This window comes from Pelodiscus sinensis, chromosome 2 (genome assembly GCF_049634645.1).
Source record: "Pelodiscus sinensis isolate JC-2024 chromosome 2, ASM4963464v1, whole genome shotgun sequence".
NCBI classification, from domain to species: domain Eukaryota; kingdom Metazoa; phylum Chordata; order Testudines; family Trionychidae; genus Pelodiscus; species Pelodiscus sinensis.
In genome coordinates, this window is record NC_134712.1 from 115,920,559 (window position 1) to 115,936,267 (window position 15,709).

The following is a 15,709-nucleotide window of genomic DNA, read 5'->3' on the forward strand; positions in this document are numbered from 1 at the left end:
ATGTTGTGTTTACTCAAAGGCTGTCCACACACCGAAGAGATGCACAGGTTTAAATTAAATCAGTTTTGAATCACATTTTTAGCCAAATCAGTTCAATTTTGTTCTTAGACCAAAACTCACTTTGAATAGAATCTTACACCACAAGGAGTCTCACTGAAGTCAGTGGGCCTATCTTTAATACAAGGTATTACTCCATGTAACAGTATCACAATCTGGTCCTATGAGTTAAGGCTGCCTAAAGGGCATAGCTCATGAACACAAACAACTGAAACCAAGGAAATTATCCTTTCAGTGATCATACTTAAGAAGCGTCTTTTATTGTGACAGATTCAACAACTTTAAGAGATACTTTCTATTACTGTAAGACATGGGGGTTACTACTGTACTAAAGAGACTATGTGTCATAACAGAAGAAACTGAAGCAAGACCATTTAAAAGCCTTTAATACCTATCTACCATGGGCACACTTCACCCTATTCCATACCATCTTATGACTCACCTTGTCTCCAATCTACCACCCACATCACATTTTCCTTCCCCATCAAACTCACCAGCAAACACAAACTAAACTTTCCCCATACACTCAATCCAACTTCCCACATCTACTCAATCACACTTAGGTCATTGAGGTAGGATCAATCTATCTAAATGACAACACACTCATTAAGCAAAATTACAACAGAAAACTAAGACTCAAACTTTTTTTACTCTCTTTCCACACTACAATCATTCATATATGACTAAACAAACTCAGTTTCATAAACCAGAGTGCCTCAGCATAAAAAAAATAACCAAACACACTCAGTAGGATTTTATGAAATGCAACACAAAACCCACTGCACAATGTATTTCTTAAGCATGCTTAATTCCTTAAATTTATATTGTTCGAGAATAGAACCTTTCAATTCTACACATATTATAAATAAAGCACAATGAATCACAATCTATTAACTAGTTTGACTTTTCATTGTTTTGTTTCTGCTCATAAATATAGAAACACTTTCACCACTCCTAACCTATTATATTTCACCCAATCAATCCAAATGTTCTTTTAATATATTCCACTGATGCTGAGCTGGTTTGAGGAGTGAAGTTCTTTTAAAGTGGTCAAATTATGAACTCAAATGGCCTATAACCTACTATTTCACTTCTACAAATTTCTACCTTGTTGATACTACAAACAGTGGAATGAACTCTTTCATAAAAAGGAAGGATTACCATCTCAAATCAAGACTGTCACACTATTCCTGACAGTCTTTATGGTTTTCTTTAGAACAGTCTGTTTCATACTCCTTCCTTCAAATTTGTCAGACTCAACATGTCAATATTAATGTACTGATGAATATTTTTAAGAACTACTATATCTCACCCATTTTAAGTATCGATCAATAGTTTTGGCATTAACTAGTTAGATGAATTATTACTTAGTAAATTCAATAACATTAAAACCAAAAATGACCTAGTCACCCATGCAGCCAGATAGTTCACAAGCTTTCTTTAAATTTCTCGACTGTTGTAAATCAAACCCTCTCCAAATTTAGGGCTCCACCCTCTTTTCTCTTCAACATCCATTGAAAGTTTATTCCATCCGGTAGCCTTCCAGTCTCCATTTACCAGTGGTTGTGCTGATACATCCACTTTAACTCTAGGCTTCTAAAGTTCTGTAACTGTCTTACTGCTTCCTAATAAATCTAAGTCTATACAAGAACGTTAATGTTCTCAATAATCTCCTTTCAAGTTCCTAAATTAGTTAAAAGGTCTTATTCACACAGCCTGAAATTAAAGCCTGATGTTTTGAGACTCAAAAAGCTTTCAAACCCATTTATGTAAATATGCTGAGAATGACACAGACATTCAAAAAAATGAACTAAATAAATACCACTATGATGGAGTTTTGTTTGCTTTACACTACAGAAAAAATAAACCACCAGAGGTTTTTCATAACCTCATGTATCTGCATATACTACTCTTCAGCCAAACATTATTAGTCATAAAATAACCACATCTGTACAATTAATATGGCCAGAGTTAAAACTTGTGTTGTTGGTGAGGATGTAAGTAGTGGGGAGGCTGATAAAGTAAATAAATGTTTGCTATGTGGCATGGTTGGTGACTTCTTTGGCTTTTAACAGTTTGCATAGGTGGGAAATACTCTTGTATTACTTTAAATCAGGGGCAGGCAAAAGCCTGTCAGCGGGCCAAATCCAGATCACCTAGGGCTTTGATCGAGACCCCACCCTCTAGAGGGCATGTGCCGCAGGGGAAGGAGCTCAGCCCCACCTCTCCTCCCCCCACACAGCTGCTGGAGAGAAGACAACACTGGCCCTGAGGCTCCTAAATGGTGCTTCAGTGGCCCAGCCTGGGACCGGCTTGGTGACTCACACTTCCCCAGGCCACCCCAGAGTCACCAAGGTGCCACTGCCATGGCCACAGGGCCTGGCCCCAGAGATTGGGGCAGCCTGTGGCTGAGACGCCTCCGGGGCTGGCCCCAAGCTGCTTGGCCATGGCAGCAGTGCCTCCAGCTACTGGGGCCGGCCCCAGCCATGTGGCTGCAGCACCTCTAGAACCGGCCCCAGGCCACGGTGCTTCCGGGACTGGCTCCAGGCAGTGTGGCTGCAGCAGTGGCACCTCTGGGATGCCCTGTGGCCACAGTGTTTCAGGGCCAGTTCTGGACCGCGTGGCTGCAGCATCTCCTGTCTCCGGGGCAGTGGCACCTGTGGTCTCTGGGGCTGACCTACGGCTGCGTGGCTGTGGCAGCGGTGCCAGACCTATACTGGGTGGCTGGCCACAGCAGCAGGGCCTCCCTGCAGGGTGGCCAAGACAGCATGGCTGCAGCCATTGCTGCAAGGGGGCACAAAGCCAGGTAAGGTTCCCCCTCATGCCCAGGCCCCCCTCATCCCATCACTTCCCTCCCCTGAAGACCCGACACCCTCAGCTTGCTTTGACACCCACCCATGTTCTTGCACCCTCTCTCTTGGCCACACACTGCACCCTCCCTTGTTCCTGCTCCCTCCACCCAGCTTGCTTCTGCACCTCAGCTCCCTCCCAGATCCTGCACCCCAACCCTATCCTCCTTGCTGACAGACTTGTCTCACACACTGTACCCCTCATTTTTGTTCCTACCCCAGCGTCTAAGGAGGTCCATAAAATCCACTAATTCCAGAACCCCAGAAAAGTAAATCTGATCTATGGGAAGCCCTGAACTTCAGTCCCCCCTCTTCCCTTCACCCTGTGGGGCACCGGAGAAGTGAGGTGTCTCAATTGGGGCCACATCAGTGAGCACTGGGAGGTTTTGGAGGAGTTTTTTTGCTTCTCACTTGTATGGTCTCCAATTGATTTTTTTGTGGGTCAGTGACCCCCCTTCCCCCAACCCAAAAGGGTTCTCCATCCTTGCCATTGAAAACATTGAAACCGTTTGTGTTGGGCATAATATTTTACTTTATTTAAAATGAAGTTTGATTAACATGAGAAAGTTAAAATGCTTAATCTGTTTCATAATTTAAATTAAATCGTTCTTATTAGCTGCAGCTGGTTTAAAAAATAAGGTCACTGTACCCAGCAAGGTAATTCTCAACCCCACCCCCTTCTGCCCGAGGCCCCGCCCACTTCCAAAATTTGTGAAGTGGCCCCCCTTCCAAAACTATTGCCCACCACACTTTAACTCAAAGTATTTTGCCCCACCACCACCAACACACACACTCTTTAGAATAGATGGCCCTGATTTGGCGAAGTACGGCTTAGGCATGTGCCTGAGTTGAGGCACAGGAGTAGTCCACAGGCAACATGCACTTTAATAGTTTTCTGAATGAGGGTCTGAATGCACAAATACGCTTACAGTACATTTCCTAGAATTTAACACAGATAATGTGTCTGTATTAATATTTGAGGCGGCCTGTATGCTCCCAACCTGTAGCCTGATTCTTCTATAAAAGCTTCTCTCTTGTATAAAGGAATTGTGATTATGGAGAACTGAAGCTGTCTGTGAAGAATGAAAGTTTGATACCTTCTGTGCTGATGAAAAACAACTATATGATGACAACAAAACCATGCCACCCTTCTTTATATTTGTTTAAGATTATTGGTAAAGAACATAATGTTCATTTTTGCAGAATGAAGCAATGTACAAATGTTGAGAACTGTTTCAGCCACACAAACACACCACATCAGATATTTGAAAGTTTTCAGTAATAACAATTTTAAAGTAGTTAGATTTTTAAAGAGTGACTTTGGACTGCAAAAAAATTCTTTAAAACTTCAGTGTGTCTGTATTCACTGTTATATCCCCACCAGTGGGAAGGTTTTGTTTCATTTAGAGATTTAGCCTGTAAGTGGAAAGTCTAATCTTAACTTTGGAGTTGCCATCAGCCTCTTTAGATATAGAGTACAGTAGACTTCCGATAATCCGGAACCTATGGGGCCTAGGTGGTGCCGGATTATCAAATATGCTGGACTATCAGGAGGTACTATAAGCTGGTTATATATATACACTGTATACATTATATACTGTATATAAAGTGTTCTTAACACTTTTTATTGTACATACAGTATACTGTAATGTTTTAGTTTTTAAGCCTTTTTTACCCCTTTTGCTCAGTTCAGCTGCTGCCACTGTTACCTTGTGACTCATTTTTTGCCGAAGCTCACTCACTAGGCTCTTGCCATTTTGACGCCGGACTATCAGGAGTTCCGGACTATTGGATGCTGGACTATTGGAGTTTTACTGTATATTGTTATAGACATTATCACACAAAGAGTTAGTAAAACTCAACCAAAATAGATTAAAATACACTTGTACACACTTCTAGGGACCCATATATTCATTTAGGCCTCAATATTACATTCAGATCCAGGCCCCCACTACAATGCAATCTGCTTCTTAAATATGATACAGCGCCCCACTGACTCTGCAGTTCTGCACATGCACAAGGTCTGACTATATGACTAAGATTAGAAGGTCAGGACCCTATTTTGTTTCTTTGTATGCTGATTGGTCATTTGAGGGTTTTACCTTTCGAGGAAGCTCAATCATATTTAAAACCAGGGTAGAGGGAATATTTACTTTTTTGTTTATAAAAAGAACAAACACAACTAAGTAGAGTTTCAAGTGCCATAAGGGCTACAATATCTACCTGACGATGCTGACCACAACTTGTTTTTGTCTACGTTGAACAATCAGCATTCAGCACCGTGTCCATTATCTTATTGTTTAAAAAAAAAGTTTAAATAATTTCCTTTTCTGCTGAAGATAATGTCTTAGACAAATTCATGAATAGTCTAAAAGTGTATGTTTAAAAATATATTTTGACCTAAAAAAACCGATATGCATTTCAAATAAAGTGGTACGGAGGGTCTGTTTGTTTTAAGCATATAACTAATATGCATGCAGTCTAGGATGTGGTTAAGATTCTAAAGGTAAACTGAGCCTTTTCATTATAAACCTCTAATTTCAGGAATTTGTAATCTAGGATTAAAAAATGTGCCCAAGACTGAATTTTGGCAAGAGAACCCAAAAGACAGGTGGGTTTTCCTCCATCAAATTAGGGTGGGGGGACTTGCCGCTGGTTTTGAGATATAGGAATGTAAACAACCAGATTAATTTTCAGTTTGCTTTTATACTTTAATTTGAAATCTGTTTTATTTTTGCAACTGATACTTTGTACACGTAAACACAGACTAGTGCCTTTGGCTACACTGATGTTAGGAGGATGGAATGTGAAAAGTTACCACTATGCACATGCACTATTATCCATGAGGATTTGTTTGTTTGGTTGGTTTTTTTTCTTTTAATCACACTTACTTCATATGATATTAAAATCTCTGGCCTAGACCATCTCCCACATGTACAGGGAACCCTCACGAGACATTTCTTCTCCCCCATTTTGTTTACACTATGGAAGGCTATCCATAAACCACAGGTGCACTGTATGTGATGAGTAAGTAAGTAGGTCAGAATGAAGAGGAAGCGTGTGGATGGATCAGAGGCCAGACTAGTGGTGGATGAACATGATTTCTTTCCATATCCACTAGTATATTTAGAGGTGGGTCAGCTAAGGCCTGAAGCTCTGGACCACCAAACAGATATAGCTAGGGATCCACTAACTACATCGAAGGTGGGCACTATAGCCTTTTCTATAGGAAGAAAAAACTCACCTTTCCCTAAGAGCAGAGGGATTCTCAAGAAAAAGTCTTCCTAACCTCCTCATCTATAAACCAGTTCATTGGATCAAACCAACATTTTAGTGCAAGCACCTGGATAAAGGCTGGTACAATAATAACTAGCTTTTACCCAGAACTTTTTATCAACAGATCTCAACGTGCTTTTCAAGGCAGTCATTATCATTATTATATAACAGCCAGGGAAGCAGCAGCACAGAAGTTAAGTCACTCATTCTGTGACAAGATACATTTAAAGAAAACTGCCAAAATACTTATACATGCTAGCCTTTCAGAGACTGTAGCTCTGAGCAGTAGCAATCTTTTTGCATTACATGCCTGTTTTTGCCAGAAACAGAGATTCAGGATAAATTATTATCCAGGTTGTTTTACATAAATTGACACCACATTATAAGCTTCACAGGATTTTAATAAAGATTAGTAATGAAGAAAGAAAAAACTACAAGTAGTCTAGTAGCACTTAAAGACTAACAAAACATGTACTGTAGATGGTTTCATGAGTTTTCGTGGGCACAACCGTCTAAAGAAAGAAAAAGTACATTCCTGCTTAACTAGTAGAATATAAGCTCACCAAATCACTATTTAATTTCTCTATACCCTAATCTAATTAACACACTTGTTCAATATATAGGGCTACCACTATTTTTATCTATTACACATTGTTTCTCACCACTGCTGTTCAATGGTGGGCACAGCAATGAAACTGACACGAATTGCATCAGGAGCTGCTGGAGGTCCTGGCCTGGATGCAGCCTGCTCCAGGGGCCTCAAGGCTTCCAAACTCTTGGACCAGCTGAGCTGCCCAGCTCCCCCAGCATAAGTCGTCAGATGGCCAGGCATCCAGCTAGCCAGGGAGCCTAACTCATGCAAGATCTACAATTTATTAGTGCATCCAAGCTCCCTGATGCAGACTCAAAGCTAGGGCCCTCAAAGTTTTCAGGCTCCCATGCCACTGCATGAAGTCTGGAAGTAGTATGTTACTTTTCTACTGTACCTTATAATGAAGAGCAACTGCCACCACTACTGGCCCATTTACTATATTTATGGTGCCTTTAAATTGTAAAGTCTTTGTATTATCAGTGATTTTATCCCTCATTGAGGAATATAACTGCAGTGCCACAGACATAATTTAAATAAGAGCTTCCATTCAAATGAAAAACACATGTTTTTATATGGGTCTTCCAGATTTGATAACAAGCAGATGAACAGGATCCTGTTTAAAGCACCCCAAAACGACAGCATGGTTGAAGCCTCAGCTGCAGGTACTTTCTACATGACTAAGTGACCAAGTCCATAAAATATCGGTGATTATGTGACCAACTATATGGGTATGTGTACAGTGCTTTATGAATTCAGATCTGAGAGACCTGGGGCTTGTGGACTTAGTGGGTATGTCTACACTGCAATTAGACTTCTGTGGTGGCCCCTGCCAGCTGACTGAGGCTCCTGGAGCTCAGGCCAAGGAGCTGTTCTATTGCAGCACGGACATTTGGTCCACTCTAGAGGACTTTAGCGTGACAGCTTGGGCTGTAAGGCCTGGCAAGCTGGGAGGGTCTCAGACTTCAGCCCAAGCAACTACAACACTGAGCGCCTCGTCCAGAGCCAGCCTAGCACAGTTCAGCTCGCACGGGCCAGCCACAGCAGCAGAGACACGCGCAGTGTTTCCAAGCCAGGGCTCAAGCATCCACCGCCCCTCCGCACCGGCCCCACGGGCAGTGCTGGCGCCGAGCCGCTGCCACCGGCGCTGCCCCGCGGCACGGAAGTGGCTGGCGGCAGCTCGGCGGGGCCCAGCGCGGAGACAAGCGGGGCCTCCGCAGTGTGCGGCTGGGGGGCGGGGGCAGCGCTTGGCCTCTGCCGCGCACATCCAGCGCCCGGCGGGGGCAGCGTACCGGGCGGATCCCAACGGCCCGATCCGGATCGTTATTAGCAACGGCGGCAGCGAGACCCCGGGGCAGGAGGCGCGCGGCGGGGGTGCGGCCCGAGGCCAGTGACTAGGAGCCGGCTCGCGCTAACGTGCGTGTGTCCGGGATGGGAGGGGGGGGGAGCACTCACCGGCCGCTGCGCTGTTTGAAACCGGCACTGGGCAGCGTCGCTCCAGGTAGCGCCTCCGCCTCCCGCACAGCCAGGCCGCCGCAATGGAGTCCGGACGCATCGATCGCCCGGGAGGCGGAACCGGAGCAATCGAGCGGCAGCCCCGCCCCTCCCGCTTGGGCCGCGCCTTCCTTCTCCCGGCCCCGCCCCTGAGCTCCTTCCTCGCTGCCTCCAGCCCGGGCCGCCCAGTGCCTGCGCGTTCGGTCCCTTCGCCCTCAGCCGCAGCGCGAGGCCACGGCGGGCTGCTGGGTTTGGCGCCGCGCACGGGGCAGGGAGCCGGTTGAGCTCGTAAAGAAAGGAAAGCACCGAGGAGGTGCGGAGGAAGCCCGCCCGGGGACAGACTTGCCGCTCCTGCCAAGCGCTCCCAGGGCCTGCAACCTGCAAACGAGTCGTTTTCTGCTTCCAGTCGGGCTTCTGCCCTGAGCGAGCCAGGAGGGTGGTTTTTGCTGGTGGTTGGACTTTGTAAACATCTTAGTCCCGTTCTTCAGCCCGTAGGGTGCGGGGCTAATGGAAAGTGTTGTAGAAAGACTTTGGGTAGGTCTAGACTACAGGCTTTTGTCAACAGAGGTTTTTGTGGACAGAGAGGATAGGTCTACACTACAGCTGTCTACACATTGGGGTGATCTAGCGCCAAAGTGGCTGTTTTTGCGCAAAAACTTGCTGCCTGTCTACACTGGCCAGGAGTTCTTGCGCAAGAACACTGACGTTCTAATGTGTGAAATCAGAGCTTCTTGTGCAAGAACTATGATGCTCCCGCTCAGGAATAAGCCCTCTTGCGCAACTGTTCTTGCACAAGAGGCTAGTGTAGACAGGCAGCATGAATTTCTTACGCAAGAAAGCCCGATAGCTAAAATGGCCATCGGAGCTTTCTTGCGCAAGAGAGCGTCTACACTGGCATGGATGCTCTTGCGCAAAAGCCATCTCTCGCACAAAGGCACATGCCAATGTAGACGCTCTCTTGCGCAAATACTTTAATGCAAGAACTCTTGCGTTAAAGAGTATTTGCACAAGATCATGCCAATGTGGATGTAGCCATGTAGATTACCTTTCTAGACATAGGAAAATGAAGTGGCGATTTAAATAATGCCTGGCGGGATGAGGTTTACCGGGGAGGTCGACAAATGCTTTTGATGTCGACCGTGGAGTGTCCAGACTACAGAGCTGTGCCGACAAACAGCTGATTGGCACAGTGCGGCAGCAATTTTAATTTAAATGAAGCGATGATTATTTAAATTGCCGCTTCATTTTCCTATGTCTACATAGGTAATCTACATGGCTCTGTTGACGGAGCCATGTAATGTAGACATACCCATACTGTTGACAAAGCTTCTGTCGACAAAGAGTGTCTTGACTACATCCAGTTCTGTCAACAAAGCAAGCTGCTTTGTCGACATGACGGTGTAGATGCAATAATACCTTCTGTCAACAGAACTCTGTTGACAAAAGACGTTATTCCTCGTAGAACGAGGTTTACAGCCGTTGACAAAACTGCAGAGTTCTGTCGACGTTATGTCGACAGAACTCAGCAGCAGTGGAGACGCAGGTATAGTTTCGTCGACAAAAGTCCACTTTTGTCAACAAAACTCTGTAGTCTAGACACACCCTTTGAGGCCATGGCTACCCTGGCAGATGGAAAATGCTGGCAACTGCAGCGCTGCTTGCAAAGTGCAGCAATGAAACCACAGTTGGGTGGCCACAGTGTTAGCTGCCAGTTCATTAGCCTGGCAACACTCATGGCACTTGCAGCACACTGCATTCTGGGCAGCTATCTCCCAGAGCACCTCTTCCCCTTCAGAGGTGTTGGGAGGCACAGGACACCCTGAGCCCTGTCCCAGCTACGGATGTTAGATATTATTTAATTTAATGATCACATAACCACATCAGTTGCAGGATTATGCAATGGCTCCTGAGGATGGAGGCAGCAGCCAAGTGCGCTCCCAGACCCAGGGAGCCCCTACCACACTGCACTGCTGCCTCTGATACAGCTCCCCTGCCTGCTCTTCATTTACAACTCAGACTGATAGGCTGATTGAGCCAGCCTGCCAGTCCAAGTTTTAAATGCAGAGCATGAGGGGGGGGGGTGTTATTGTGGTTAACTGGGACTGTTAACCAATAAGCAATAGCTTATCGGTTAAACAATTAACCACTAACATCCCTAATCCCAGTGGCCCCTAGTGCAGATGTTCTCAAACTTTGTGATACCGTGACCCCTCTCTAAGTTGCTCACGACCCCCCCCCCAGGGAGGTCAGGACGCACAGTTTGAGAAACACGGCCTTAGTGCATCACTTCACATCTCAACAACCCTGGCACTTCCGTCCGCATTTGGTACCATGTTTCAACAATTTGCTGCATGCTCTGCCTCCTGGGTGTGTGGGAATGTTGATGAAAATGCTGACAGGTCATGCCGATGAACTATTGCTGATGGGCTATTGCAAGCCTCCGTAGGGAAGTGCGATGTCAACATGGGAAAGTTACAATAACTTAATTTAAATCAGTTTTTATACCACTGTCATTAAACTGGTATAAACTTTGCTGTGGACACTCTTAGTTTGGTTTAAGAGTGGCATCATGTGGTTTAGTTTAAACTTTTAATTAATTTTTATCTAAACAAAATATAAGTATCTGTAATCATTTAATTAAATTGGTTTAAAAAAATCACACCAATAGTTAAACCACTGCAACTCTCTCATGTAGACAAGCCCTTAAATTGATTTTAAAACCTGGTTTATATAGTAAATCTGACTGTATAAGTTAAATTAATATGAACCAGATTAAAATGAATTTAAGTGTCCACACAGAGATTTGTACCAGTTTAAGTAAGTAGATTTATGATGTATCTTTAATCAAACCAGTATGTGCAGGCAAGACCTCATAAGAGTCAATGCTGGGCTTCTACTGGGAGCGGTCTCTAGTGAATGAATATTTTCACATCTTAAAAGAAGGACCAAGGTTACTGAATATTTAACAAAACCTTCCTTTTAGCCCAACTGTAACCCACTTAAATTATATAGCTGTTAAAAGAGGAAAAGAACAGCTTTAAACAATCTGGCTAAAAATCCTTCCCCTTTTTAATACTTCAGCTTTCTGTCTCTTAGCTTTTATGAGGTCAACGTTGAATTAGTTGTCCACTCACATTTAGACAGGATCTGAATTTTTACCGTTAAAAGTACAAAGAAAAAAATCTTCAGGCATTTTCCATATATCCTAAAGAAGTGAAAAAGTGCATAGGTTCAGGAGTTTTGTATGGTATAGTGTAGGGGAGCCTAAACAGCCCTGTCTTGACCAAGACAGCGTCTGCTTTACTCAAAGTAAAGATCTCTAACAAAGCAAAACCCAAGCCTGTCTCAAGTCTGGTGCACGTAGCATGCAGGTAAGGCTGGGGCTTTGAAGCAGGAATGTTTTTGCACAATCATGCATTTCCAGCATAGTTCAGTGTGATAATGCCAAGAGAACTGGATTAATCTAGTACTGATACATTTTATTCCTAATAAGAAAAAGCAGATACAGTCATAGAACTGTTAACCAAGCACATACTTTTTGCAACATCTTGAGTAGTAGGATGTACCCCTAATAAAGGCACAATAGGTATCTTACACAATATGTAATCAATTAGTAGATATTATTAGAATGACCAAGTCTTGCTTTGCTATAAAATGGGCTTAGCAAGAAGAATTGATGGGAGGTAGTAAGCAGGATTGACCCACAAGTCCTTCTTATTGTAACTAAAAGTAAAAGACCATTCACACTAGCTGTGGCAGTGCACAGCGTCCCTAAGTGTGGCAGTAAAAGGGACAATGAACCTCCTGCAGGTGGCATGTGAATGAAGTGTAAGTGAACAAGGCTTAATTATTGCATTATAATAAATCTCCTATTAATTGCTTTTGTATTGTTTTGTATTGTATTAATTGCTTTACAAATTTGTAGTATTTAAGGCTTAAATTGTATAGTAATTGTTTTTTGAGGCTTGTAAAACAAAGGACTATATTAACAGCTTGAAGACTTGCAATAAATGAGGAAGTGGTTAAGTCTCTTTGGAGTGTCCTAGTTTCCCTTGAATCTAAAATAAATCAAACCACACGAAATATATATTCTCCTTTGCAGGTCATTTTTACATTAATGCTAGAATTGAAACATACAGAACACAGCAGCCCACAGGCATAATGCCTATCTTCATGCATTTGAAGAATCCTATTTAACCTCTCAAATGCATAAAGTTAAGCATAGAGTTACAAATTTGTAGGACCAGGGTCTTTGATGGGATTCCACAAAAGGACTTAGGCATTGCAATGTTGAGTGTTACAGTGCCTGACTTTTAGACACCCAGAAAAATCTCAGAAACAATAAAGCTAAGGCTTCTAGGATCCCTACATAATAAATAGGGAGGGACAGATACCTTAGAACGGGATTTACAAAAGCCAGTATGCTAGGCACAGAGCAGCTTAAGCTACCCATGGAAGATGGTGATATTATCCTACTTGGTGAGATAATACACATGATTGGAATATTGGTATTGAAGGGTACAGCTTGCTCAGGAAAGATAGGCAGGGAAAAAAGAGAAGAAGTGTTGCTTTATATATTAAAAACTAGCTGGAGTTACCGGCATTGCTCGGGAAACCGGAGGAACAAAATGTAGAGAAACAGTAGTCCATTATCTTTTTTTGAATGGTAGAAAAGTTGCACTGATTTCCATAGGGATTAAAATATAGGTCCGCGTCATCCCCAGAGGGGTGCGGGTGCGACCCCGGGTGGAGGGGAGGTTATACGCGGGAGGGTTGCCCCAGCTTGCGCCCGGGGCTGCAGGTGCTACTGGGTGCCCGAGCTGTTGTGCGCATGGGGATCAGGGCACTGTGTGCTGGCACGGGGTGGTGGGGAAAGAGGATCACTTATGTAACCTCGTGGGTGGGAGGGGGCAAGTCCCAGATGGCACTGGGGGCCGCAGGCGGTGGGCACGGCACCTGGGGTGGGCGGGGCGGCGGGCACGGGACCTAGGGTTGGCAGGGCAGCCCCTGCAGCACAACATGGCAGGTTACTCAGAGTTTTATATCTTGAGCTTGGGCCCGATCGGGTCCAAAAGTACCTTAAAACCTTCTCCTGGATGAAAGGTTATCCCATGCAAAGTTTAGTTGAGGCAGCTCGTATAGTGTCCACGTTATTAGCACACAAACTTACACACATTATTCTTTATATATTAGATTAATACACTTGGACTGAGATGGAGATGGGCATAGAAGACAGACTTGTTGAAAATCTCTAGGTTAGGTTAAAAGGGGTAAAAAATAAGGGGGATGTTATGCTAGCAGTCTACTACAGAACACCTACCCAGCCAAATAAGTGAATGAGGCTTTTTTTGAAACAACTAATAAAATCATCCAAAGTGCAGGATTTGGTGGTGATGGGGGACTTCAACTATCCAGACATATGTTGGGAAACTAACACATCAGGGCACAGATTATCCAATACATTCTTGGACTGCATTGGAGACAATTTTTTATTTCAGAAGGTTGAAAAAGCTACTGGGGGGAAGCTGTTCTTGATTTGATTTTAACAAATAGGGAGGAACGGGTTGGGAATTTGAAAGTGGAAGACAGCTTGGAAGAAAGTGACCATGAAATCATGGAATTCATCATTCTAAGGAATGGTACAAGGGAAAATGGAAAAATAGAGACAATGCTTTTCAGGAAGGCAGATTTTAGTAAACTCAGAGAGCTGGTAGGTAAGCAAGAAAGCAAGACTAAGAGGAAAAACAACTGAAGAGAGCTGGCAATATTTTAAAAGGGCATTAAGGGTCCAAAAGTAAACTATTCTACAACATAGGAAAGATAGAAAGTATAGTAGGAGACAGGCAGATGAGAGTGCCGCGGGGCCCAGGGCAGCGAAATTTCACGGGGCCCCTCCTTTGACACGGCGCATGCGCCATGGCGCCACGGTGCATGCACAGGGCCTCGGGAAGCACGGGGTCTGGGGCAGCCGCCCCGCTCGCCCTGCCCTAATTCCGCCGCTCGTAGGAGACCACCTTAGATCAACGGGAAGATCATACATGATCTAAAAATCAAAAAGGAGTTGTATAGAAAGTGGAAACTATGTCAAATTACAAAGAATGAATATAAGCAAACACCACGGCTACATCTACACTGGCATGATTTTCCGGAAATGCTTTTAACGGAAAAGTTTTCCGTTAAAAGCATTTTCGGAAAAAAGCGTCTAGACTGGCAGGATGCTTTTCCGCAAAAAGTGATTTTCTACAAAAAATGGTGATCGGGGCTTTTTTTGCGGAAAAGCGTCCGTGGCCAATCTAGATGCGCTTTTCCGCAAAAAAAAGCCCCGATCGCCATTTTTGCGATCGGGGCTTTTTTGCGGAAAAGAAATCTCTGCTGTCTACACTGGTCCTTTTGTGCAAAAGTCTTTTGAAAAAAGACTTTTGCCCGAACGGGAGCAGCATAGTATTTCCGCAAAAAGCACTGATTTCTTACAGTAGGAAGTCAGTGCTTTTTCAGAAATTCAAGCAGCCAGTGTAGACAGCTGGCAAGTTTTTCCAGAAAAGCTGCTGATTTTCTGGAAAAACTGGCCAGTCTAGACACAGCCAACTGGTATTCAGGGGCGGGAGCGGCCCTAGATGAGCTGCCAGCAACTGGCGCCCTAGGCAAAACGCGGGATCAGAAGAAAGAATAACAAGAAACATGGAAATAGTAGAGATGCTTAATGACTTCTTTGTTTCCATTTTGTCAAGAAGGTGGATGGTGACGGGATACCTAACATAGAGAATGCTAATGGAAATGGGGTAGGTTTAGAAGTTAAAATAAAAGAACAAGCTAAAAATTATTTGAATAAGTAATTACTTGAATAAGATCCTCCGGAAAAGGGCTTTTTTTCCGGAGGATCGGGGCCAGCGTAGACGCTCTTTTCCGGCTTTTCTAAAAGCCGGAAAAAAGCGGCGGACATTTTTATTTAAATGCCGCGGGGGATATTTAAATCCCCCGCGGATTTCCCTATTACGACCTGTGAAATTAACATGCCCCTTTCGGAAAAGGGGCCAGTGTAGACGTAGCCAAGGAGTTGATAGAGGAGGTATCTGAGCCTTTAGCTATCATCTTTGAAAAATCATGAAAGATGGGAGAGATTCCAGAAGACTGGAGAAAGGCAAATATAGTGCCTATCTATAAAAAGGGAAATAAGAACAACCCAGGAAACTACAGACCAATCTGTTTAACTTCTGTGCCAGGGAAGATAATAGAGCAAGTAATTAAGAAATTCATCTGCAAATATCTGGAAGAAAATAAGGTGGTAGGTATCAGCCAGCATGGATTTGTAAAGAACAAATTATGTCAAACCAATCTGATAGCTTTCTTTGATAGGCTATCAAGTCTTGTGGATAAAGGGAGAAGCGGTGGACATGGTATACCTAGACTTTAGTAAGGCATTTGATATGGTCTTACATGACCTTCT

At 43.9% G+C, this 15,709-nt stretch overlaps 1 protein-coding gene across 4 annotated transcripts in view; it reads right to left on the reverse strand.

Annotated features, from left to right (window-relative positions):
• The window catches only part of EXOC2 (exocyst complex component 2), a 190,604-nt gene extending 182,221 nt beyond the window's left edge, over window positions 1–8,383 (reverse strand). For 3 of the 4 annotated variants that reach the window (XM_075921345.1, XM_075921343.1, XM_075921346.1), the window contains exon 1: window positions 8,227–8,383. The gene's annotated coding sequence lies outside the window, so the exon portion shown is untranslated. The remainder of the gene's footprint in view (window positions 1–8,226) is intronic. The other variant, XM_075921344.1, reaches the window with a different exon arrangement.
• Between the last annotated feature and the right edge of the window lie 7,326 nt (window positions 8,384–15,709).